Here is a 27252-nt window from a genome sequence, read left to right as displayed (position 1 = left end):
TGTTATTAGTTTTCAATTTGATTTGATTGACTAACAGTTTTTGAAACTTTGATAACACCTAGTTTGTTTACTCTTGAGAATCTTCTCTTTTGCTATAAGATTCACTCAAACTAGATCAAAGTATCGACGGGATCTTTAGAACTGTTGTTAGATCAAGACATCTTGTGATAATCCATTTTTAACAGACTCCGCCCTGTGTGTGATTGATCACAAGAGATTCAAGTGGTGTTGTGCAGGTATTTGACGGCAATAGAAAGATTTGAAGATGAAGAATAATTCTTATTAGTTTTCGTATCTTGTGGATTTAGTGCACAAACCTTGATCGGCTGGGATCCAATTAGAATCGATTTTTCTTTGAGATATCTGATTGATTAGTTGCGTGATATCGATATTCTATATATTTATCTTTGAGATCAATATTGTTTAGATTGATCTAACCAGACAAGTTCATGAAAATTTTCCTTTAAACAAATGTAAAACATTGTTTGCTAGGATGAAATCTTCACCATAACCCATACACATAATCATAAAACTATATACAAGATTATATCGATGTCATATCTACGAATTTCAAAAGATAAGCGTTATACTTCGTAGTCTAATTACTTAATACTATGATCATACTATTATGATCATGTCTCATTACTAGAGTGTTATATACAATATGTACAATATATACAGCTTCTCAGTTTTGTTTTCTGAAAAGACTAGGGTACCCAAATACACCACAATCTTTTTATTTGATCACAACCTATTCAATCTCTATCGCGTGTAAACCTCTTGGAGCAACAATCACTCAACAAATATTTCCACACTGTGTCCACTTGAAATAGGGTTAGTTCGAACTGGCATAAAAATGTGAGAATATCAAAGTCAAGTGGAGAAATCCAATACACTTTGTGTGATCTTCTATGGATATGAAATCGAGACAATACCACAATAAAGTGTTCACTTGATAATAGGCACAGTATAACTGAAACCTTATAGGATCAATATCAAGTGCCTAGTTAACATACAAGTGCATTTACTAAAATTATATAAAAAAATATAATTGCGGAAATAAAGTACTTGACACAACAAGATTTTGTTAACGAGGAAACCGTAAATGCAGAAAAACCGAGGGACCTAGTTCAGTCTTGAATACTCTCAGAATTAAGCCCCTATAAAAAATCTAAACTAACTTCGTATAGTCGAGACCAAGCAGACACCGAAGCTACTTAGTTCCCTCAGTATCCCTGCGCCTTAGACTTCTAGAGTCACGCACTTGAATAGCAAGTCCTTTCGACCGTATTCCAAACAGCAAAGGAAGGATCTGTTTGGTAACAACTCTAATCAATTGTTGCTAAAGATATAGATGAGTCGTTGAAAAAAGGCTCTTCCATTTAATCTAATAAACTCCTTTGTCTGGTTAGATCAATCTAACTTTAACTACCAAAATAGTCAAGCATAGATTCGCACTCAATCAAAATAGATCTCAAAGATATATATTGAGAATGTCGATCTCACACAACTAATCAATCGAATAAATCTGGTTCTAGTTGGATCCCAGCCGATCAAGGTTTGTGCACACAATTCACACGATACGAAAACCAATAAAAAATCTTCTTCGGTCTTCAAATCTTCTTTAATCTTCAATAACCTGCACACCACCCCTTGAATCTCTTGTGATCAATCACGTACAGAACAAAGTCTGTTAACAGTGGATTATCACAAGATGTCTTTATATCTACAAACAACTCTAAATATCCCATCGATACTGCGATCTAGTTTGAGTGAATCTTATATCAGAAGAGAAGATTCTCAAGAATAAACAAACTGGGTGCAATCTAAGTTTCAATAACCGTTAGTCAATCAAATCAATCAAAAACTAATGACACTGCAATTATCTAACTTCCCGCCAACGGTGCTCCTAGAGGTTCTTGATCCCACATAAGTATTTAAACGAGCGGTATAAACAACAAGAAATAAAGTTTGCCTGGCTCTTAGGATAGTTTGCTAAAAATGCAAACTTAGGTATTTATAGACCAAGGATGTTTGGAAACCAAGGAATTTCCAAAACCGAAAATATTCCCAAGATATGCAATCAATAACAAAATTCGGTTTTCATAATTTCAATAAATGCTTGTCCAATATTTCCGAAATCTCTCAATAGAAAATCTCCAATTAGTAAATGCACATTACTAATTTTTATTCTCTAGAGATATGCATTTAATTGCTAGTAATTAAAGCATATAAAACCAAAAAACTTATTAAAAGATTCTCAATTTATTTCGGCACAGGATCACCTTGAGTTCTAAGGAATATCTTTGAACAATAAACGATAAGAGTTACTGCTCGTGTTCAAAGTATGTTGACATCTTTTCACTGCAAATCCTTATTTCATATTTACATGGATTTACATTCTTGGAATCGATTATACCACACTTTCAAAGAATTTTCGAATTGGTTCACCTGTATTCTAATACCAAATCACATACATGGGTTTAATCGGTTCTACCAATCACTAGAATCGGTTATATCTAATTATGGAAATACTTGTGATCGGTCACACCAGTCACTAGGATCGGTTACACCAGTTACAAGGATCAGTTCCATATACACATGGTATTACTTGTGATCGGTCACACCAGTTACCAGGACCGGTTACACCAATTACAAGGATCGATTACAAAGACTCATGATCGGCCACACCAATTACTAGGATCGGTAACACCAATTACTAGGACCGGTCACACCAATTACAAGGATCAATCATACCATCACATGGTGATTACTTAGGATCGGTTACACCAATTAATAAAAACCAGTCATACCAAATATAAGTCAGGCATTGTGATTAGTTATACCAAGATACATAACATAAGTTAAGATCGGTTCTACCATCTCACACATATTTTGTTGTTTCAATTGCTTTCGGTTGAGGTGAATAATTATGCAAGTTGATTTATTTTGGTTTGTATGAATTATTTATGGCTTAACGAAATAAAAGTGTACGGGATGAGTTGTTTAGTCCAATTCGATTCCGGATAAGAGAAACTAAGTTAATTCTGATCTTAGTTAGACTTATAAAGTGAGGGTTCGGTTATTCAAGTCTAATCGAATGCTTTAACAATAAATGCTAGTTAACTAGCCTAGTACTTGTCTTGTTTAAAATTTAAGGGTCTAAGTTTATGGATAATTAGAACCTGATGAGAAAAATAAAGTTATCTTTATTTTGGTCTTATCGAATTAAGCGGTTGTTTTTGAACAATCGGTTTAGCAAAGGGACTAAGGTGCTTAGTTGATTTTTTGTTTTGCTAAACTAAATTGGAAAAATTGTTTCGGACAATTGTTTCCTTGGTAGCATATCAAAATGAAACTACTTGTAGTTTCAATTTTGATATTAATTATCAAAACATGATGTGTGGAACCCTCGTGCCTAACTCTACAGATTGCAAGTCTATTTTGAGATTTGTAAGATTCTTTTTGTGTTGTCCTTTATTTCTTCGTTTCTTTGTCATTTTGTGACAAAAAGGGGGAGAAATATTTGGAGTAAACGTGATACTGGAATTGATTTTATACTGATTGGTATCGCTAAGGAAAAGAACATTGGTGCTTAAACGTTTTATCTAAACGAAAGAGTGAAAGCACAGACTAAGGGGGAGTAACATGTCATATGAATTGGTATAAAAAAGACGTGCAGATTGAAAATATACCTATCTTCCTAAGAGTGAGTAATAGATTTGTTATTATAATGTCAACAACGACATTTTCAAGGATTGAATGTAAGAAGTTTACTGTGCTGTTGAATTCGGGAATCAAGCGTATGTGTAATAAATTCTTGTAATTTGTTTATCCATATGATGTAAGAGTTTTGTCACTAAAATTGACAAAAGGGGATATTGTTAGAGCATATCTCGGTTGAACCCACCAAGCATTGGTATGTCAAGTTTGGTTGTCATATTTTAGTGAATCAAAACTCATGTTAAGAGTCGCTTGATTATATACTAGAGTCAACTTCGTATAGGTTAGCTTGAAAGTATTAGGATATGAGACATTACAAGTATTGCAGAAGTCTTGAAGATGTGAAGAAGCAAGGAGCTACAACGACAACAATCATCCTTCCACTTGAGATTAGTAATATTTGACTTGAACTGTTTCATTCCCTAACGTATCTTTCAAGTCGTGCATATTGAAAAAAAAACTGCGAAGCATATTTGAACTCTAGATAGACATAATATTAAGGAATACAATACGAGTTTTATTGCTTAACCATTAAACTTTGTAGATAAGACATCGCCATAATCATTTGAATGCTATTGTGATTATATATAGGTATGAGGTGAGGATTTCATCTTAGGGAACGATGTTTTACATGTGTTCTAAGGAAGTAAGTTCATATACTTGTTTGTGAACCGAAAAGGAAATTGCCAGATGTTATTGGTTTTGTTATTCATTGCATTTCTTATGAATAACCAATATGTGTGATTGAGTATAACTGCTCACAACTTGTTTGTGTTCTTGGTAGAACTATTCACAAAGGCCTGACTTATGTATTGGTATGACTTTTATTAGTGAAACCGATCTTAAGTAATCACCTGAGATGGTATGATCGGGTTTGTGTTTTGTCTGACCAAATTTGGGAAAGATGAACCGATCCTAGTAATAGGTGCAGTACATCACAAAGGGGAACCAATCCTTGTATGAGGTGCAACAAGGTTTATAACAGAAAGGGGAACCGATCCTATGAACACGTGCAACACGTTTTTAGGCAAAGGGGTACTGATACTATGGACATGTGCAACATATATAAGTTAGATACCATAAATATGTGGGGAACCGATCGTAGTACCTAGTCAACCGAATTTTGGAAAACTAGTGTGACTATTCACATTACTCACATGGAGGTAGAACCGAAACTTGTTTTGGTAGAACCGTTAAACCCATGATTGTGATTGAATGTTTGTTTGATCAATCACGTAGTTCTTGAAAGTCAGATGAACCAATTCTAAACTTGTTTGGAAGTGTGGCAAATCGGTTTCAAGGTTGTAAGTGTGAAAGAGAACTTACAAATTAAGTATGTCGACATACTTTGAACACGTGTTGTAAATGTTTATTTCTTTAATTGTTCAATGTTATTCCTTAATAGCTAAAGGAAGAAAATCCCAGGATCGAAACATAAGTAAGTTAAGAATCTTTTGATTAAGGTTATTAGTTTCATTTTGTAGGGAAATACAAGAATTAGTAATGTGCATTTACTAATTAGATTTTCCGAGAGATTTCGATCATTATTTTTGGACAGAGCATTTCCAGGAATTATGGAAACCGAATTTGTGCTTTAATGAATATCTTGAGAATATTTTCGGTTTTGGAAATTCCTTGGTGTCCAAACTTCCTTGTCTATAAATACTTGAAGTTTTCCTTTCTAGCAAACTAATCCTTTGTAACAACAGACTTCCTCTTTTGTTGTTGTTACTAGTGTAGCCGCCTATTCGGAGAGGACAATAACCTAATTAAGAGAAATCTCTTACGGCCGCTCAGTTTAAAGTCTTCTTTGGGATTGAGAAGTTCTAGCGTGTACGGTTGGTGGGAAACTAGATAATTGCAGTTTATGTTTTGTTTTCGATTGATTTGATTGACTAATGGTGGTTGAAATCTGATTGCACCTAGTTGTTTTATGCTTGAGAATCATCTCTTCTGATATAAGATTCACTCAAACTAGTTCAGAGTTTCGACAGGGATCTTTAGACTGTTGTTAGTGCTAAAGACGATCTTGTGATTGTGGATGGGGAAAAACGGTTTGCTGGTTTTTTAGGAAAGTGAAGTATCGAGCGTGCGGACGAGACACCTCGACCGAGCAAACTTCTGAACCTCACACAGATGCACTGCAAAGGGAGTGCTTAGATTCGAGAGATCAATCTGTAGGACTACGGCCTAAACCAATTCAATGGCCGTTCTAGAGTCAATTCGGCCACAAAGAGGGAGATGGGTTGATCTGTAGGAGGGAAGCTGAGAATTGTGTTGGATCAATGATGATTAAGGATTGTGGATGTGTTGAAGGTTTCTGTAAATTGATGAACTGCTGAAGTTGAGTTCTGTGAATAAGTTTTAATCGAGTTGTTGACGAATGATGATCCTGATCGGTTGTCCTCGATTTGGACTTATTTATATTGCAAGAATAATGAACACCCTGATCCCTGTAAGTGTGACGGTTTCTTGAGTGAAAGAGTGGGAAAGTGGAAGATCGTGGTGAAACCAGTTCCAGGTCGTGCGGAGACTTGGTTAACCGTCCACCCACTACTTTGCTAACTTCTTCAACCGTTTCACGACTTACTCACATTCTCATCGTGGATGAATCCACGTGCCATAGGCCGCCAGACCAAAACCCAAACTAATATCCCCATGTGACATGATTGATGTCTCACGAATCGTGGAGTCTGCATGACAAACGTGTATTTGATTAGTCACGTTGACTGGTTAGACAATGAGTCTAGGTTTTGTTGAATTGAGCATGAATGAATTGCTCAGTAGAACATTCGAGTAACTGAGCAAGTATTGCTCGACGAATTACTGGATATCGATGGTTGGATCAATATTCAAGCAATTGAGTAAGTATTGCGAATTACTGAATATTGATAGTTGGGCGATTGAGCAAGTATTTCTCAATTCGACAAATTACTGAATATTGATAGTTAGATCAATATTCGAGCAAGTGAGAAAATATTGCTCAATTAGACGAATTACTGATAAATTACTGAATATTGATAGTTGGATCAATATTCAAGAAATTGAGAAAGTATTGATCAATTCGACGAATTACTGAATATTGATAGTTGGATCAATATTCGAGTAATTGAGCATGTATTGCCCAATTCGATGAATTATTTATTGGTGCGTGACCCAATAAAATATTAATTAAAATATTGGTAGGCTACCGAATATTATGTAATTAATCCACGTGTTGTTTGTTGGATCAACATAAATATATTTAGTGTTTGAACTTGCTCAGAATGATGATTCGTGGAGCGTTTGTTCGAAACCCTAATTTTTGATCAATTGTTCATTAATTAACGAATTGCTAAAATAGATCATGAGCGAAGGAGGGACCGACCATACGGGACTACAGACGTCCATGTAATTCCCAATTTAACGAGTGAGCTTACACCAGGGTCCTGAGTTGACCGTTTGGGGAAGGAATGACGATTAGATGCCGGTTTCATCATTTATTGAAATAGTGCTCGATTGAGCATTAGGTGATAAAACCTAATTATGGAAGAGTGAGGGACCGACCAAGATGGCATGAGACCGGCCCTTGGTGGTCGTGGGACAGCTGGTGGGCGTTTGAGCAAACTACAAGTTGGTTGGGAAGAGTTTGGACCCAATATGAGCAATTACGCAAATTAGGTCAAAATTATGAAAACGTGTGGGACCGGATCATTGCAAGCCTTAGAGTCGCCCTTGGTCGGTCAAGGGAGCATGCTTGTGTCACCATAATACACGTGTCTCAGTCCTGAGAGTTTCGGCATTTTTTGATGTGCGTTTGAGCAATATCTTGGATTTTCAGAAGAGTTCGATCTTTGACTGAAATTCTCGATTTTGATCGAATGAGCAAGTATGCCCGTTTGATCAATATTTTGTGAATATTAAAATAATAATATTTTAATATATTTTCGTGAGTAGCCTAGTCGGTCATGTGACCATGTTGACTTTTGGCTTTTTCATGGTTTGAGCAATATTTGAGAAAATATGGATAAACCATGATTTTTGCTGAAACAGGGAAGTTTCACAAGATGAGAAAAATAAAAATTTATGAGAGATTAGGGATTGCAAGGTGTGGGACCGGCCATGGATAGGGCATGGACGGCCGGCTAAGTTTCCCGATCCCTAACACCTTTCCTATTTTATATTATTATTTTTTCTTCGTGAAACCACGAAAATATGGAGAAACCATGAAAATATGGAGAAATCATGAGTTTTGCTCAAACAAGGAAAGTTGTTAGAATGGAGGAGTCTTCATGAGTACATGAAAATAACAAAATAAGGAAAAATAATGGAGGAAGCATGGGACCGGCTTCAGCTAAGGCACGACCGGACTACCGGTGGGCCCGGCCCATGGGCGCTTCTCCATTATTTTAATGTTATTATTTTCTCTCTCCTATTTTGTGTAGGATTCCTCATTTTTCCATATTTTGGATGCTCGTTCGCGCATTTGGGTGCTCGTTCGTGTATCATTGTCGAGTACACTTGCACCATTTTATGGGGCTTACTCAGTGGTAGTCCAGAATCCCGATTGTCGAATATTTATTACTAATTTATGAAATTCAGTGGAGAATGATTCATGAAACTGAGTAATAAAAGTGAGTAGTTTTTTAATATCAATCCATAGGATCAGCCGTGGATTCGACCATGAATTCGGAATAATAAAACGAGTATTACCATTCCATGGGATCGTGGATTCGACCATAGAATCAGAGTAATAAAAGTATTTATTACTATTTCATGAGATCTGCTGTGCATTCGATCATGAAATCGGAGTAGTGAGATTATCTATTACCATTCCATGAGATCAACTGTGGATTCGATCATGAAATTGGAGTAATGAGATAAAATAGATTATCTTCTAGGAATTCAGTGGTGAATGTCACAGTATAATTAATGTATTACAGAAGGGATATTATCCAGTTAAAGCGTCATACCCGTTCTGAAAGGTGCATAGTCAGAAAACAACGAGTGTTGCTGAAGTCCTGAAGGCGTTATTTCTCTCAATCTTACGGAGAACTGCCAGGATCTATGCACGGTCTCTCTATATAGTCAGGGAACATTGAGTGTCACCGACGTCCTGAAGGCGTTATTGCTCTCAATCTTACGGAGAACCGCCCAATCGTTCTTCTATGTATAGGGGGGTCTCTCTCATGTAGTCAGGGAACATTGAGTATCACCGACGTCCTGAAGGCGTTAATGCTCTCAATCTTACGGAGAACCGCCCAATTATGCTATTTTACATAGAGGGCATGATGAAATGCAAGGTATTGAACGCTTATCTAGTGGAGGCCTTTCGAAAACAAATTCACCATGGATCGTAAAATATGAATCATCACATGCCTGAAAGTCGTGTCAGAAACATGCAGTATCATGATTTTACGATTTTGTCCTTTGTTGAAAATTCACCATCTACATTAACTCCCCTGCTTAGTGAGGGACAGTCATGTTCTGCAGTAAGCATTAAATGGTGATTTTCAATCGACGAGATCAGCGGTTGAACTCAGTCATACAAATGTATTTTCAGAATCCTCGATTTGCTCCAATGGTGTCATGTACGAGCAAATGTTCGGGTGAGGACCCTGATAGTATGATAGAGTGTTATCCCGTGAGAACGGAGAGATGGGGCACTGTTGATTTGGACGATCGGGCATCCTATTTTGGTCGGTTTAATGTGTTCGGGCCCGAGCCCAAAAAGTAATCCTTGTTTTAGGAACAGACGTTTGTTCGTTCTTTAGTTAAGAAACAAACAAAATATAGTGATAAAAATTTTGTCTATACACTTTCACGAAAGCCAAAATTTTATTTTTTAAATATGTGAGATTATACAAAAGGGAATAAGCTCTCGTTTCAAAGGTGGATGCTCGTACGAGAGAAAAGTTTTTTTTTTTGAATAGACATGCGTCTGTTAGCAATAAAAACTTTTGTCTATGATCTTTCATGGAAATATTTATTTTCGATATGTGAGCTTTCATAAATTTTTGAAAATACACTTCTCGTTTCAAAGACGGATGCTCGCGAGAGGGAGCAAAAATATATACATATATTTTCAGAGTTACATGAGTTTCACGTTAAAATATATATTTTTGTAAAATCAATGTTTTGATTTTGAACAATTGTTGAAAGCAGACAATTATTCACGTTGAAAAAATGTCTGTATGTGAGTTTTCACAATTGTAGAATGGACGTCTGTCCAAAATTTTTGAAAAACCAGTGAATGTTCACACAGTGAAAATCTATATGAAATCAATTTTGATTTTCAGCAATTGTTAGAAGTAAGCAATTTTTGATAAAATATTGTTTGTATGGATTTTGTGATCTGATAGTGTATACACAAAACCAATGAGTGTTCACTTGATGGGAGTCGCTCACACAGTGAAAATTATGTGAATTGTTCAATTATGGAAGTTTCGTGAATTTTTCACAGTTTTATGAAAATCACGTTATGGTTTTGAATAACGAATTTTTTTCGTATTTGCAGGTTTGAAGGAGCGAACAAATTCTCGAGATTATGATCACTACAGCTAGTGAAGTTTTAAATAGGTAAGAGTTGGATGGTTATCATTTTTGTTGCGTGTTTGTTATTGGTATATCCATGACTCCATGCCTTTCGCCTCAGATAATTGTGACTTCCAGTTACAACCACCCTCCTGGCTCTTCCGGGGAACGCTCCAGAAACATCAAGTCAAAGATGAAGACCTCTGCAGATGTTCATGCCGAGGTGAACCAACCTTTCAAAGACGCTGAAAAGATGATACATTGTATGTCTCTCGATCATCATCTGGGAGTCGTCCGTGGTGGAATCAACGCTTTCTTAGCTTTAGCGGATGCAGAAGAGAAGCAGGGACGAGATGAGTTATTATTGAAAAGGAAAGCTGAAGATGAAAGGCTTGCAGCTTATCAGCAAATGCCGTCGGCTTCAGCAAATGAGACTAGCGGCTGAAGATGAAGCCCGATCTCCCGCGGAAGGCGTATCTTCTGATTCAGATGTAGATGAATGAAGAATTTCGTCATAATTCGTCATCAGAAAATTCAGAAGTCAGGTCTTCATTGAAAATGATGTAAAATCTTCGTCCGATGTCGAATTTTCGTGATCTACCCGTGTTTCTTCATCCTCAGAAAATTTCCAAACTTAATCAAAGAATCTTTTTGTCTTTTGAGCACGTTTAAGGGTCGAAATCGACGAAACAGTAAACTTCCAGGAGGTTTTCAGAAAATTTTCAGCTGTCATGCAGTCCAAAGTTTTGGCCACATCTTTTTGATCATTTCTCCAAATGATGTGAATTTTGGATATGTTGTAGACGACATCCATACAAAGAGAATGGTATATGGCCCATCCATAGATTCTTCACCAATATCTCCCAGATTGCTGCTTTATGCGGAACAGTGTAAAATCATCTCAGACGAGCTTGTTGTAAAACACTCTTGTTGTGTCTTTAGACCATTCGCTTGTGTCTTAAACGGTTGGTGAAGGATTTTAATATCATTTATTCATTTGAGATCAGGACCCCTTGATTGATACATAAGCATGGTGCTTGCAGTGCCATCTTGCTTCTGTCACCCGTAGAAACATCACTTCTGAAACCCTGGTCACGAGACCATAATTGAGGTTGCTCTCAAGAGGGGTGATGTAATGACCGTGGTTGCATGTCCCAGTGGTAGCATTCCTTTCATGATGACTGATTAGCACATGAGAGTATGGTGCCACGGGTCTTGGACTGTGAAACTGATCGTCATGATCAGTGGACCGTCAGTCCCCAGTATTTTGTTAAATCTCTCCTTTTTGTTTCTCTTCTTCTGGCAAGACTTAGATAGAGGACCCAAGTAGAAAAATTGATGTAAATACCTAGGTGGTCGAAGTTGGAGGTACCTTGATGAAGTACTTAGTGGAAAGACCTGGTGGACACCGATCAACTGTGGAAGTTATGAATCCCGTTTGAGAATTGCTGCTTGCATGTTGTATGCTCTGGAAGCTGTAGGAACCTCATATGACGTCGGAATTCGATGCTTGATCCCAACTTTTGAATCTAAGATACTGAGTTATCACATGAGCAAAGAATCACTCAATTTGGAGTTGCATAGGTCAGCCAACGAAGCATGCACATTTGTAATTTGTAATCCTATACAAATGTTTCAGATTTCGTAGACCTGACGGTAAAGACCATATCTTTCACCTCACATGTACGATTGATGTGCCCTTTTGGTATGTTGTAGAAGAGACATAGACGAACATCTTTCTTTGAGGAAGTATTGTCCCATTACTCACCCATTGGTACGTTTTTGCAAACCCATGGCATGGAGCATGTCGTATCTCATTTGTAGAGGCGATGAGAACATCTTGTAGAAGACTCTGATTTGTGCCCGTCTGTCGTGCAATCTTTGGGAAGACGTTCATGTTTTCATGTCTACACGTCTTGATATGAATCATTAGGGCTTGAAGAAGTGAAAAAGCGGGGGTATAACAACACCACCCAATATTTCGCTTAGCAATCTGTATGGACAAACTCGAATATACTTTTAAGAGAATCAACAAGACTCAATCAATTAAAAGTATATCAACGAGTTTATCTCTCTCTTCTTGATTTGATTTACTCAAGCAAGAACTGCGAGTTCTAATCAAATACAAGGAATAACTTGGATGGTACCAAAGACCAATATCCAAGGATCAATCAATGACAATCAACAACCAAAGGCTGGATTACTCTAATTGATGATCTAACACACAACCTGTATTATTTCAATTATACAGATAAAACAATATAATGCGGAAGTTGAAATAACACAGACACCAGAAATTTTTTTAACAAGGAAACCGCAAACGCAGAAAAACCACGGGACCTAGTCCAGATTGAACACACACTGTATTAAGCTGCTACAGACACTAGCCTACTCCAAGTTAACTTCGGACTCGACTGTAGTTGAAGCCCAATCAGTCTCCCACTGATCCAAGGTACAGTTGTACTCCCTACGCCTCTGATCCCAGCAGGATACTGTGCACATGATTCCCTTAGCTGATCTCACCCACAACTAAGAGTTGCTACGACCCAAAATTGCAGGCTTTGATAATAAACAAATCTGTCTCACACATACAAGTTTATTAAAGGATCAATCTGTCTCCCACAGATAAACCCCAAAGGTTTGGTTCCGTCTTTTGATAATAATCAAGGTGAACAGGAACCAATTGATAACCCGATCTTATATTCCCTAAGAACAACCTAGAGTTATCAATCACCTCACAACAATCTTAATCGTATGGTAGCGAAACAAGATGTTACGGAATCACAAACAATAAGACGAGGATGTTTATGATTATTTTTTATATCTTGCCTATCGGAGATATCAATATCAAGCCAATCAATCTGATTGTATTCGTACGATAGAAGATGCAAGATCAGATCACACAACTACGATAAAAGTAGTATCGATCTGGCTTCACAATCCCAATGAAGTATTTAAGTCGTTAACCTGGTTTTTAGAAGAAGAAAGCCAAAGGTTAAAGGAGAAACGACTCTATCATGCAAACTAGTATCACACGTAAGGTGTGGGGATTAGTTTTTCACAAATACTAGATGTCTCCTTTATATAGTCTTTCAAATCGGGGTTTTCAATTAAGTTACCTTGGTAACAAAGCAATAAATATCCACCGTTAGATGAAAACCTGATTTAGATTCAAGCTAATATTTCTCAACCGTTAGATCGAAAAATTCGCTTGTTACACACACTTGACAATTCACGTTTCTAGGTTTGTTAACCGTACCCAAACGTATGCACTTGTTGGTTCAACAATAGTTAACCAAAAGGTTAGCCATATGAGCATTTCATATCAACCGTGTTCTTCTTCACCATAACTAGTTCAAATGACTTCAAATGAACTAGTTAGAGTGTTTTTCAATTGCAAGGAAATCTCATGTACTACACAAGACACAATTGAAGCAAAGATGATTTGTTTCAGTTGAATCGGTTCATGAACTTTTATAGCCACGGTTTGCAAACTGCATTCCTTATTCTTTTTTAAGTTTAAGTTCTGACATAATCTTCAGATATATAACCTTCTCAATTTTGCAGACTAGGTTGGCAGACTTAAGTTACCGGACAGAGTTTACAAACTCCAGCAGAAATTCTCGGGTATGAGAACTTTGCCGGTTCGCGGACTGGGTTCGCGGACTGAGTTCGCGGACTTAGCTTCACGCAAGTAGTTCGCGGACTGGGTTTGAGAACTTCGGAAGTTCGCGGACTTGGCTCACACCATTCTTCCGGTTGTCTTGATCAACAAAGTTCGCAAACTTTGGTTCAAGGAATATGACTTATACATAAATGTGTTTCCACAACAATGCTTATGTCCACCATTGGTTATGTAATCTAAACTCTCATTTCAATCATTGAAACATTCTTAGAGGACGTTATATAGTTGTTACACCATTTCTCATCAAAGCAATTTTCAAGATGATTGAAACATATCATGAATTTCGTCACATGGTAAAGATAAACTTGATCGAAGCGAAAATCTTATCAACACATATTTCGAGATATAGATAGGCGAGGTATACTCGGTTCGAAATACCAAATGTGTATGATCCAAGTCTACATATATAGCATACGACTTCTTGTCTCAAAGAGTAGGGGATAAAGTAGATAGACTTTTGAGTGATAGATAAGTTCAAGTCTTTACATACCTTTTTTTCGATAAGTTCCACCAGTTCCTTGTGTAGTTCTTCTACTTGTATGATGAATCGCCATGAAGTCCTTGAGCTCAAGTACACTTTCTATCCTATTCCGAGACTTAACTATAATAGACTAGAAGTCAAGGCTTATAGTTTTGATCACTAACATTGACAAACATGCTTGAGATAGCAACGCATGCGAGTTCGACCGAGCAATTCTCTAAAAATCTCCCCCTTTGTCAATTTTAATGACAAAACTATCAATACATATGGAATACAAAAAAGATAAAGAAACTTTAGTAGCTCCTATTCCACATGTCTAATCTTCAACATTCCTCGAAATCTTCGTCACTTCCAAGTACTCCAATGATCCCAAAGGTTGTAAGTTTAGCATCACCGTTGTTGAAGATCCGTAGCTATAACAATGAGAAAACATAGTCCTCAATCATTGTTATACAGTGTCATAGTATTATTACACAGCGTCAAAGTTCAATTGTATCACAACTTCAACAATAATACTATGGTGATATGTATCACTCCCCCTTAGTCAATACTCCATCTCACATAGAAATCACTTCCCCTTACACAATGATCCGAAAACCATATGTATTTGTAGTATGAGCTACATATTAGTTCTCCCCCTTTTTGTCAATAAAATTGGCAAAGGTACAAGAACGGGATCATAATGAAATTTCCGAGAGAGACATTTCATGACAAAAGGAAAAAAATACATACCAACTAATTTAGATACAATCATAAAGCCGAAGCTAAGTGCATTCATCAAGGAGTTTAAAGATACAAGATAACCCCTATAAAATTTCACAGACGCACACCCCTCAAGATATGACCATTAAGAACAAGTTTAAAAGAACTCTCCCCCATTTGATGTCATTCCCGAAAGAACAACAAGAGCGACCTTAATTTCAAAAGAAAAGAAGGATTTTGAAACAAAAATGACACTAACAAGACAAAAACAACTCTACAGAAACTGAACTGGAGTAAACCTGCTGGAGTTTCAAACTCAATTGCCCAAAATAAAGACATAAGCATAGGGGCAAGAGTTATAGAAACGTTTTAATGAACCAAAACAACACCAATAGACTGCCGCAAGTGTTGAAACGTAGCAGTTCCCAATGGTTTGGTAAGAATATTATCCAATTGTTGTTCAGAAGGCATAAATTCCATACTTATGATACCATTTTCATAGAGATCACGAATAAAATGGTACCTTATGTCAATGTGCTTTGTTCTTGAGTGCTCAACGGGATTCTCAGTGATTCGAATCTCACTAGAATTATCACAAAAGATATTCATTATTCCATTATCAACTCCATCATCAACTAGCATTTGTTTCATCCATATGAGTTGAGTACAACATGATCCAGCATCAATATATTCTGCCTCACATGTAGACATGGATTGAGAATTTTGCTTCTTGCTATCCCAAGCTACAATATTTAGTCCTACATAGTAGATACCCCCTGATGTACTTTTTCTGTCTTCCACACATCCTGCCCAATCAACATCTGAATAAGCAGATAGATCAGTGTTAGTATCAAAAGTGTAAGATAAACCATACCCGGCAGTGTGATTAATATATTGAATTATACTTTTTGCAGCTGCAAGTGGATTTGCCTGAAACCTGGCACAACAACCAACATTGAAAGAAATGTCAGGTCTAGTAGTTGTAAGATACAAAAGGCTACCAATAATAAATCGATACAACTTTTGATCCACTTTTGCTCCTTTCTCATCTCTATGTAGTTTACCAGTAGTGGGCATAGGTTTCAATTTTGGGGAAGACTTATCCCGACCGACCCTTGTCATAAGGTCTCAAGCATACTTCTCTTGGGATAAGTAAATTCCATCCTTATGTTGTTGAATTTGTAATCCTAAGAAGAATTTTAATTCACCAACATTGCTCATTTCAAATTTCTTAGCAAGAGATACTTGGAAGTCCTTTGCAAATTTTTCAGAAGTTGATCCATAGATGATATCATCTACATAGATTTGAGAAATAATCACATCTTTCCCACTCCATTTGGTAAACAAGGTTTTATCAGCTCCGCCTCTTGAAAAACATTTTCTAATGAAAGAAGTGGTAAGTTTTTGAAACCAGGCTCTAGGTGCTTGTTTCAACCCATACAATGCCTTTTTGAGTTTTAGCACATGATCTGGGAAATCAAGGTTTTCAAACCCCTTAGGGTTTTCACAAAAGATCTTCATTATTCTAGTATCAACTCCATAATCAGCTAGCATTTGTTTCATCCATATGATTTGAGTACAGCATGATCCAGCAGCAATATATTCTGCCTCACATGTAGACATGGATTGAGAATTTTGCTTCTTGCTATGCCAAGCTACAAGATTTAGTCCTACATAGTAGAAACCCCCTGATGTACTTTTTCTGTCTTCTACACATCCTGCCCAATCAGCATCTGAATAAGCAGATAGATCAGTGTTAGTATCAAAAGTGTGAGATAAACCATACCCGGCAGTGTGATTAATATATCGAATGATCCTTTTTGTAGCTGCAAGATGAGATTCCTTTGGATTTGCCTGAAACCTGGCATAACAACCAACACTGAAAGAAATATCAGGTCTAGTAGCGGTAAGATACAAAAGGCTACCAATAATATATCGATACAACTTTTGATCCACTTTTGCTCCTTTCTCATCTCTATGTAGTTTACCAGTAGTGGGCATATGTGTCAATTTTTAGGAAGACTTATCCAGACCGAACCTTGTCACAAGGTCTCGAGCATACTTCTCTTGGGATAAGTAAATTCCATCCTTATGTTGTTGAATTTGTAATCCGAAGAAGAATTTTAATTCACCAACATTGCTCATTTCAAATTCCTTAGCAAGAGAGACTTGGAAGTCCTTTGCAAATTTTTCAGAAGTTGATCCATAGATGATATCATCTACATAGATTTGAGAAATAACCACATCTTTCCCACTCCATTTCGTAAACAAAGTTTTATCAGCTCCGCCTCTTGAAAAACCTTTTCTAATGAGAGAAGTGGTAAGTTTTTCAAACCAGGATCTAGGTGCTTGTTTCAACCCATACAATGCCTTTTTGAGTTTTAGCACATGATCTGGGAAATCAGGGTTTTCAAACCCCTTGGGTTGAGCGACATAAACTTCCTCCTTTAAAATTCTGTTTAGGACTGCGGATTTTATATCCATTTGAAACAGCTTAACCTTAAGAAAACAAGCATGAGCTAACAAAAGACGAATGGACTCAAGGCGTGCCACAGGAGAAAAGGTCTCGTCAAAGTCAATCCTTTCAATGTGTGAATATCCTTGAGCGATAAGTCTAGCTTTGTTTCTGACAATCGTGCCAAATTCACCAGACTTATTCTTGAATATCCATTTGGTACCAACAATATTGATATTAGAGGGTCAAGGTACAAGTTCCTACACATCTTGTATTTGAAATTGATTTAACTCTTCATGCATTTCATTCACCGAGCTTCAACAATATTCCTTGGTTCTACTTATGAAAGATAACAACCAAAATTGCACATATTTTGAAGTTGTCCTCTTGTTTTGGCTGTAGAATCTCTTCCTTCAATAATATTGTTGGGATCATGATTCCTTTAAACCCATAGATGTCGTGGAGGGACACGTTCTTGTTCGTAAGGAATGGCTTGATCAGTGCTCTTCTCCTCGTCACTAGAAATGTCAGGATCAGTAACCGTTGGGATAACTTTAACTGATTCTGGAATTTCTTTTACTTTTTCAATTATCGCGGTTGGAGGCAATTCAGCAGGAGGATTATCATGACGAAAGTTACTAATGTCGTCGATGATAACATTAGTAGATTCCATCATGACTTGTGTTCTGATATTAAACACTCGAAAACCACGACTATCAGAAGCATAGACAAGAAAGATACCTTGATCACTTTTGGTGTCGAATTTCCCTTTCTGTTCTCGATCTTTCAGAATATAGTACTTATTTCCAAACACCCTGAGATAGTGTAGGTTGGGTTTCCTTCCGTACCACAACTCATAAGGAGTGTTAAGGGTTTTAGACCGTAAATACACATGGTTGATCAAGCAACATGCTGTAAAAACAGCTTCTCCCCGAAATATTAATGGTAAGTTTTTGTTATGGAGCATTACCCTGGCCATTTCCTGAATATTCCTATTCTTTCTTTCAGCAACTCCATTAGCTTGAGGAGTGATAGGTGGTGAGTATTTTTGAATGATCCCCAGTTCGTCACAGAATTCAAATACCTTGGTATCTTTGAATTCAATTCCACGATCGCTTCTAATTTTCTTTAGTTTGCGACCTTGTTCGTTCTGGATCCTTTTAACAATAATCTTGAATTTACCAAGAGTTTCATTCTTATGAGATAGAAATACAACCCAAGTGAATCAAGTGTAATCATCTACCATAACTAAAGCATACTTCTTACCAGCAACAGTGGGTTTTTGAATTGGTCCGAAGAGATCCATATAAATTAAATCAAGTGGAGCTTTAGTGAGAATATCTCGAGATGATTTTTGGTGAACTTTCGTTTGCTTACCCTTTTGACAGGCACCACATACACCTTCAATCTTTGCATTGATTTTGGGAATGCCTCTAACAAGTTCTTTGTTAATGATCTTAGTTAGAAGACGATAATTGATGCGACCAAAACACTCATTCCAAAGATGTGTAGATTCCACCTTAGTCAAATTACAACGGTTGCTAAACTGAGTATCAAGTAGATAACAGTTGTTTTTACCACGAGTTCCTTGAAAAATTACTTTCCCAGTTTTGTCTACAATGTCACATCCATTTGCATTGAAGACAACTCCATGTCCTTTGTCACAAATTTGACTAATAGAAAGAATATTAGCAGTCATACCTTTTACGTATACTACATCATGGATTTATGGAACACCGGGCAGTTTGATCGTTCCCTTCTTGCTGATGTAGCAACAAATCCTATCTCCAAACGTTATAGGACCTCCTTCATAGTCAATAGACGAAACAAACCATGTGATATCACCTGTCATATGTCTACTACATCCACTATCAAGAAACCATTGAAAAGGAGACGTAGATCTTAAAGCAAAGGCACCCATACTATTAGTACTTCTATGTTTAGAGTTTCCTGATAGTTTTGTTCTTTCAGAGTATCAAAAAGTTGTTTAGTTTTCGTACAAAGATTACTTGCAACATTCAGACTCTTTTGAAACGACATATAAACTTGTTGACGGTGATTGGAATATTCACAACAACAATACGGGCCAAAATCTTGAACTTTGTCTGAGTGGTTCCTAGTCATATCAGTTTTCACAACAACCGGTCGTTGATTACTATCTGATTTACGACTATTCTTTAAAGAGGAACAACTGGAGTTTCTCAGATTTACCAAGGGACTATTACCAGATATCAAATCCTTAGGAATTGCAATTTCTGCAACAAGACCAGAGTTGATCCGGATTTGTTCATCCAACCCTTTTCGAAGAGTAACCAGTTTATCAGACTTTTTTATACGGTTGGTTTTTAAACCTGGTGAAGCGTCAATTAAGACTTTTTTATACGCTACAAACACAGACTTTTGAGGTCTTGAACGTGTTTTCCTGCTATGATACCAATTGAAAAAGCGGGGGTCTAACAACACCACCCAATATTTCGCTTAGCAATCTGTATGGACAAACTCAAATATACTTTTAAGAGAATCAATAAGACTCAATCAGTTAAAAGTATATCAACGAGTTTATATCTCTCTTCTTGATTAGATTTACTCAAGCAAGAACTGCGAGTTCTAATAAAATACAAGGAATAACTTGGATGGTACCAAAGACCAATATCCAAGGATCAATCAATGACAATCAATAACCAAAGGTTGGATTACTCTAATTGATGATCTAACACACAACCTGTATTATTTCAATTATAAAGATAAAACAATATAATGCCGAAATTGAAATAACACAGACACCAGAAATTTTGTTAACGAGGAAACCGCAAATGCAGAAAAACCTCGGGACGTAGTCCAGATTGAACACACACTGTATTAAGCCGCTACAGACACTAGCCTACTCCAAGCTAACTTCGGACTGGACTGTAGTTGAACCCCAATCAGTCTCCCACTGATCCATGGTACAGTTGTACTCCCTACGCCTCTGATCCCAGCAGGATAATGCGCACTTGATTCCCTTAGCTGATCTCACCCACAACTAAGAGTTGCTACGACCCAAAATCGCAGGCTTTGAAAATAAACAAATTTTTCCTGCACATACAAGTCTATCAAAGGATCAATCTGTCTCCCTCAGATAAACCCTAAAGGTTTTGTTCCGTCTATTGATAATAATCAAGGTGAACAGGAACCAATTGATAATCCGGTCTTATATTCCCGAAGAACAGCCTAGAGTTATCAATCACCTCACAACAATCTTAATCGTATGATAGCGAAACAAGATGTTGCGGAATCACAAACAATGAGACGAAGATGTTTGTGATTACTTTTTATATCTTGCCTATCGGAGATATCAATCTCAATCCAATCAATCTGATTGTACTCGTCTGATAGAAGATGCAAGATCAGATCACACAACTACGATAAAAGTAGTATCGGTCTGGCTTCACAATCCCAATGAAGTCTTTAAGTCGTTAACTTGGTTCTTAGAAGAAGAAAACCAAAGGTTAAAGGAGAAACGACTCTAGCACGCAAACTAGTATCACACATGAGGTGTGGGGATTAGTTCTGCACAATATTAGATGTCTCCTTTATATAGTCTTTCAAATCAGGGTTTGTAATTAAGTTACCTTGGTAACAAAGCAATCAATATCCACCGTTATATGAAAACCTGATTTAGATTCAAGCTAATATTTCTCAACCGTTAGATCGAAAACTTAGCTTGTTACACACACTTGACAATGCACGTTTCTAGGTTTGTTAACCGTACCCAAACATATGCACTTGTTGGTTCAATAATAGTTAACCAAAAGGTTAGCCATATGAGCATTTCATATCAACCATGCTATTCTTCACCATAACTAGTTCAAATGACTTCAAATGAACTAGTTAGAGAGTTTTTCAATTGCAAGGAAATCTCATGTACTACAAAAGACACAATTGAAGCTAAGATGATTTGATTCACTTGAATCGGTTCATGAAATTTTATAGACACGGTTTGCAAACTGCATTCCTTATTCTTTTTAAGTTTAAGTTCAGACATCATCTTCAGATATATAACCTTCTCAAGTTCGCAGACTAGATTCGCGAACTTAAATTACCGGGCAGAGTTTACAAACTCCAGCAGATATTCTCGGGTATGAGAACTTCGCCGTTTCGCGGACTTAGCTTCACGCAAGTAGTTTGTCAACTCCAGCAGAAATTCTCGGGTTTGAGAACTTCGGCAGTTCGCGGACTTGGCTCACGCCATTCTTCTGGTTCTCTTGATCAACAAAGTTCGCAAACTTTGGTTCAAGGAATATGACTTATACATAAATGTGTTTCCACAACAATGCTTATGTCCACCATTGGTTATGTAATCTAAACTCTCATTTCAATCATTGAAACATTCTTAGAGGACGTTATACAGTTGTTACACCATTTCTCGTCAAAGCAATTTTCAAGATGATTGAAACATATCATGACTTTCGTCACATGGTAAAGATAGCTTGATCGATGCGAAAATCTTACCAACACATATTTCGAGATAGAGATAGGCGAGGTATATCCGGATCGAAATACCAAATGTGTATAATACAAGTCTATATATATAGCATACGACTTCTTGTCTCAAAGAGTAGGAGATAGAGTAGATAGACTTTTGAGTGATAGATAAGTTCAATTCTTCACATACCTTTTTTGTCGAGAAGTTCCACCGGTTCCTTGAGTAGTTCTTCTACTTGTATGATGAATCGCCATGAAGTCCTTGAGCTCAACTACACTTTATATCCTAGTCCGAGAATTATCTATAATAGACTAGAAATCAAGACTTATAGTTTTGATCACTAACATTGAAAAACATGCTTGAGATAGCAACGCATGCGAGTTCGACCGAGCAATACTCTAACAAGAAGTACGATCCGTAGCGTAAAGCTTCATAGAATGGATAGTTGATGAAGCCGGATGTTGCGCCTGAGACTGTTGTTGATGCTGAGATCACGATTGAATTCTCTCCAGAAATTCTTGTTGATGCTGAGACCATGAATGGAGCTCCTATACATATTCTTGTTGATGCTGATACTATGATTGGAGTCGCCCAGAGACCGAAAAGGCTAGAACCATGATTTTATGTGGTCAGTGAAGAGAAGAAGTTTCTCAGTCGTGCGGGGGCTTGTGATGTAGAGAAGTCCAGTTGATGAAGTTTCACGGAATCACCTCCGGTTTCCCAGTGTATGTTGAATGAGTTAGTGCTATTCATGTATGGATGATGTTGCATCTTCAGAAGTCTTATCATGGGATAGTGAAGACTTATCGATTGTAGTTCAGTTACGCTTCGATCATGGTGGTGTTGAATCAGTGCGTCATCGTCCAGATATTTGTGCTGAAGCTAGATGTGCCATTAACGAAGGTGTACTCTTCGATTGGGAGTACAATTTGAAAGATTCTTAGATGTTTGAGCGTTGAAGCGTCATATCCTTTAAGCATTGAATTTCTTAGGTTTGATTGTCTCTGCCTTGAGTATTTTCTAATGATTCAACATTCCTTTCGTTGCGGCAGTGGGATTCAACACTTATGCAGACATCAGGGCTTTCTGATTTTATGGGACACATGGACACTCCTGCAAGTCTATGGAGAAACGCCAAAAGTGTTCTTTGCCATGCTTGGACATCATCTAAGTAATGAATGCCTCAATGCTCGATTCAAAGAAATTTCAGATTCAACCACTTGGTAAAATACTAATGCGGTGAAGCTGACATTCATAACATCTTGCAGAGTTGCTATCAGAATTGAGTCCCCATGCTAGGATAGCATGTGAGGAAATCAGTGAGGAATGGGACTTTCCTGTGTGTGGAGTCTCTTGATGAATGTCTATGTATTTTTTGCAGGTTCTTTCTTCAACCTCGCCAAAGTTCAAAATTCCTCTGATGATGGAATGTCCGCCAAATCTTCTGGATCAGAACTTTCTTCGTTGGAGAGATGTACAACCAAAGGCGCTTTGTCATTAGCCATCTTTTCAGCGTGGATCCATGCTTGTCTGAAGAACATGTCATATCCTGGATCTTCCTGATTATGTGAAACTTGATTTCTGTCCAGGTTGAACTTATGTTCACTTTGAGAGTGATGTAGCCATAAGTAAATCCGAGCGTTCCTTCAAGGTCCCTGATTGAGATGGGATAACGAGTAGATTCTTGTCCAGTGATGCCTGCGGATCTAAGGGTTTTTAGTGGAATGATGTTGATGGTGGTGTCAGCATCGATCAACATTCTTCCAAATTCATTTCCTCTGAGATGGACTGTGGTAAGCAGTCCCAGTCGTGCATCTCCCTGTCTGTGGATGAAGGTTCAATGAGCATTTCCGGGATGGACGGAATTCTGACACAATGTAATTCGGTGTCGTGAACATGTTTTTCCTTTGTGCCTTAGACAGATAGAGCAGTTTCACAGATATGCTCGATCAACAATTGAACTGCTTCTTTGACTGGTTGTTCAGAGAGTGTGTAAAGGCTCTGATTGGGAGATGATTATTGTGTACTCCTTCAGTCCCTAGTTGAAGCTATTGTGGATCAACCTCATCTTTGAAGATGTGCTTCAAAATATTGCAGTTACTCGTTATATGATCGATGAACCTATGAAGGCAACAATACCTGGGATTCTCCATTTCTTCTTCAGTTGGCTCTCTTCTGATGAACAACAATCTGATTGCATCGTTTTGAAGCAAGACTTCCAGTAAATCGATCACTTCTTCTGTGGGAAGAGGGAAGTTTGATTTTGTATGATCATTTCCCCATTTGTTGATGCTGGGTTGAGGATCGTGCAAGATTGGTTATCCTTTCTTTGCGCTTTCGGAGGAGCTTGGGATGTTGGAGAAGCGTTCTTATGTGGCTGCGGTTCGGCTTTTCTCTTTCTCCCTTCAGCAACATTCATGGAAAGTTGGAGATTATACTTCTTGTTGATAAGCGCCTGGCACTTCCTCGAGTTTCTCGTTGTTCTTCGACTTTTATAGTTCTTGTTCTTTCTAGTAAAGCATATGCAATAGTCGCTGATCATTTGGATGCTTCATGAAGCTCTGAGAAAGTCTGGAACCGGAGATTTTCTAGCAAGTAGACCCGGATCATTCGGTTGATGCATAATTCTACCATTTGTTGTTTAGTGACATTCGGGTCATGACAATGCAAAGATTGGATTCTGAATCCATTCACATAGTCATTCGGATGTTCAATGCTCTTCTGAGCCATTCTTCCAGGTGTATGCTCGGCCTGTCAGTGATTTCAAGAACTCCTTCAGACGGACAACATGGTTGTGTTCGTGCTCACTTAGTGCTTACAGGAATCGAGAGACATGTTCTCGAGCGTTCCCCGTTTTGTTGTACAGTGTGAACGTTGAAGAGGTGTAGCCCTTTGAGAGAGGAATTCGTTGTGTAGTAGCAGGATATGGAGGTTGATGACGATGAACCTATGGTGTCTTGTCTTTTCCTCGATCCTCCATAAAACTTTTCAGGTCTTCACGGGTGATGAAGTCTGCAGGTTCCTTTATTGGTGAGTTATCTACAGCCTTGTAGACTTCATCATCATCTACTACATGGATCAGAGTGACTTCTGGATCAGCAGCCGAAGATGTTTCTTTGGCTTTTCCCTTCTCCCGAGTTTTCTCTGACATATTTTCAGTGAGAGTTTTGAGATAATTGCACAACTCTTTCTGTGTGTCAGCCATGTCAATTTGATTTTTGGCAAGAGTTTCTTGTACCTTCATGAGATCACCTATGTTAGGTGGATTTCGTATGATTTCTTCAAGAGAGTGGCCGAACAGGGGATGGTCTCCAATGTTGTTTGAGAAGGAGTGGCATCACCAGCACCGATGTTGGAAGCAGGAGTAGTTTCTGGAGTACCACCATTTTTGCTAGTGCTAGCGTTGTTTGGGTTAGGATTTGTGACTGAACCTGACCTAATATCAACTATTTTGTGAAAATGTGAGATTGCAACCGAGAGATTAATCTCCCACTATGGTCGCCAATCTGTGGATGCGGAAAAACGGTTTGCTGGTTTTTTAGGAAAGTGAAGGGTCGAGCGGACTCCTCGACCGAGAAAACTGCTGAACCTCACACAGATGCACTGCAAAGGGAGTGCTTAGATTCGAGAGATAAATCTGTAGGACTCCGGCCTAAACCAAGTCAATGGTCGTTCCAGAATCAATTCGGCCACAAAGAGGGGGATGGGTTAATCTGTAGGAAGGAAGCTGAGAATTGTGTGGGATCAATGATGATCAAGGATTATGGATGTGTTGAAGGTTTCTGCAAATTGATGAACTGCTGAAGTTGAGTTCTGCGAATAAGTTTTAATCGAGTTGTTGACGAATCATGATCCTGATCGGTTGTAAAGAATGATGAACACCCTGATCCCTGTAAGTGTGACGGTTTCTTGAGTGAAAGAGTGGGAAAGTGGAAGATCGTGGTGAAACAAGTTCCAGGTCATGCAGAGACTTGGTTAACCATCCACTCACTACTTTGCTAACTCCTTCAACCGTCGCACGACTTACTCACATTCTCATCGTGGATGAATCTACGTGTCGTAGGCCACCAGATCAAAACCCTAATTGATATCCCCCATGTGACATGATTGATATCTCACGAATCGTGGAGTCTGCATGAGACGTGTATTTGATTAGTCACGTTGACTGGTTAGACAATGATTCTAGGTTTTGTTGAATTGAGCATGAATGGATTGCTCAGTAGAACATTCGAGTAACTGAATAAGTATTGCTCGACTAATTACCGGATATTAATGGTTGGATCAATATTCAAGCAATTGAGTAAGTATTGCGAATTACTGAATATTGATAGTTGGGAGATTGAGCAAGTATTGCTTAATTCGACAAATTACTGAATATTGATAGTTGGATCAATATTCGAGCAATTGAGCAAGTACTGCTCAATTCGACGAATTACTGATAAATTACTGAATATTGATAGTTGGATCAATATTCGAGCAATTGAGCAAGTATTTCTCCATTCGACGAATTACTGAATATTGATAGTTGGATCAATATTCGAGTAATTGAGCAAGTTTTGCCCAATTCGATGAATTATTTATTGGTGCGTGACCCAATAAAATATTAATTAAAATATTGGCAGCCTACCACATATTATATAATTAATCCACGTGTTTTTTGATGTATCAACATAAATTTATTTAGTGTTTGAACTTGCTCAGAATGATGATTCGTGGAGCGTTTGTTCGAAACCCTAATTTTTGATGAATTGCTCATTACTTGACGAATTGCTGAAAATAGATCATGAGCGAAGGAGGGACCGACCATATGGGACTACGGACGTCCATGTGATGCCCAATTGCTCGAGTGAGCATACACCAGGGTCTTGAGTTGACCGGTTGGTGAAGGAATGACGATTAGATGCCGGTTTCATCATTTATTGAAATAGTGCTCGATTGAGCATTAGGTGATAAAGCTAATTATGGAAGAGTGAGGGACCGACCAAGATGGCATGAGACCATCCCTTGGTGGTCGTGGGACAGCTGGTGGGCGTTCGAGCAAACTCCAAGTTGGTTGGGAAGAGTTTGGGACTGCGCAAATTAGGTCCAAATTGTGAAAACTTGTGGGACCAGCTCGTTGCAAGCCTTAGATTCTCCCTTGGTAGGTCAAGGGAGCATGATCGTGTCACCATAATGCCCGTGTCTCAATCCTGAGAGTTTCAACATTTTTTGATGTGCGTTTGAGCAAT

The sequence above is a fragment of the Papaver somniferum genome, chromosome 4 (genome assembly GCF_003573695.1).
Source record: "Papaver somniferum cultivar HN1 chromosome 4, ASM357369v1, whole genome shotgun sequence".
Lineage (NCBI taxonomy): Eukaryota > Viridiplantae > Streptophyta > Magnoliopsida > Ranunculales > Papaveraceae > Papaver > Papaver somniferum.
Note: the sequence above shows the minus strand (reverse complement) of the source record.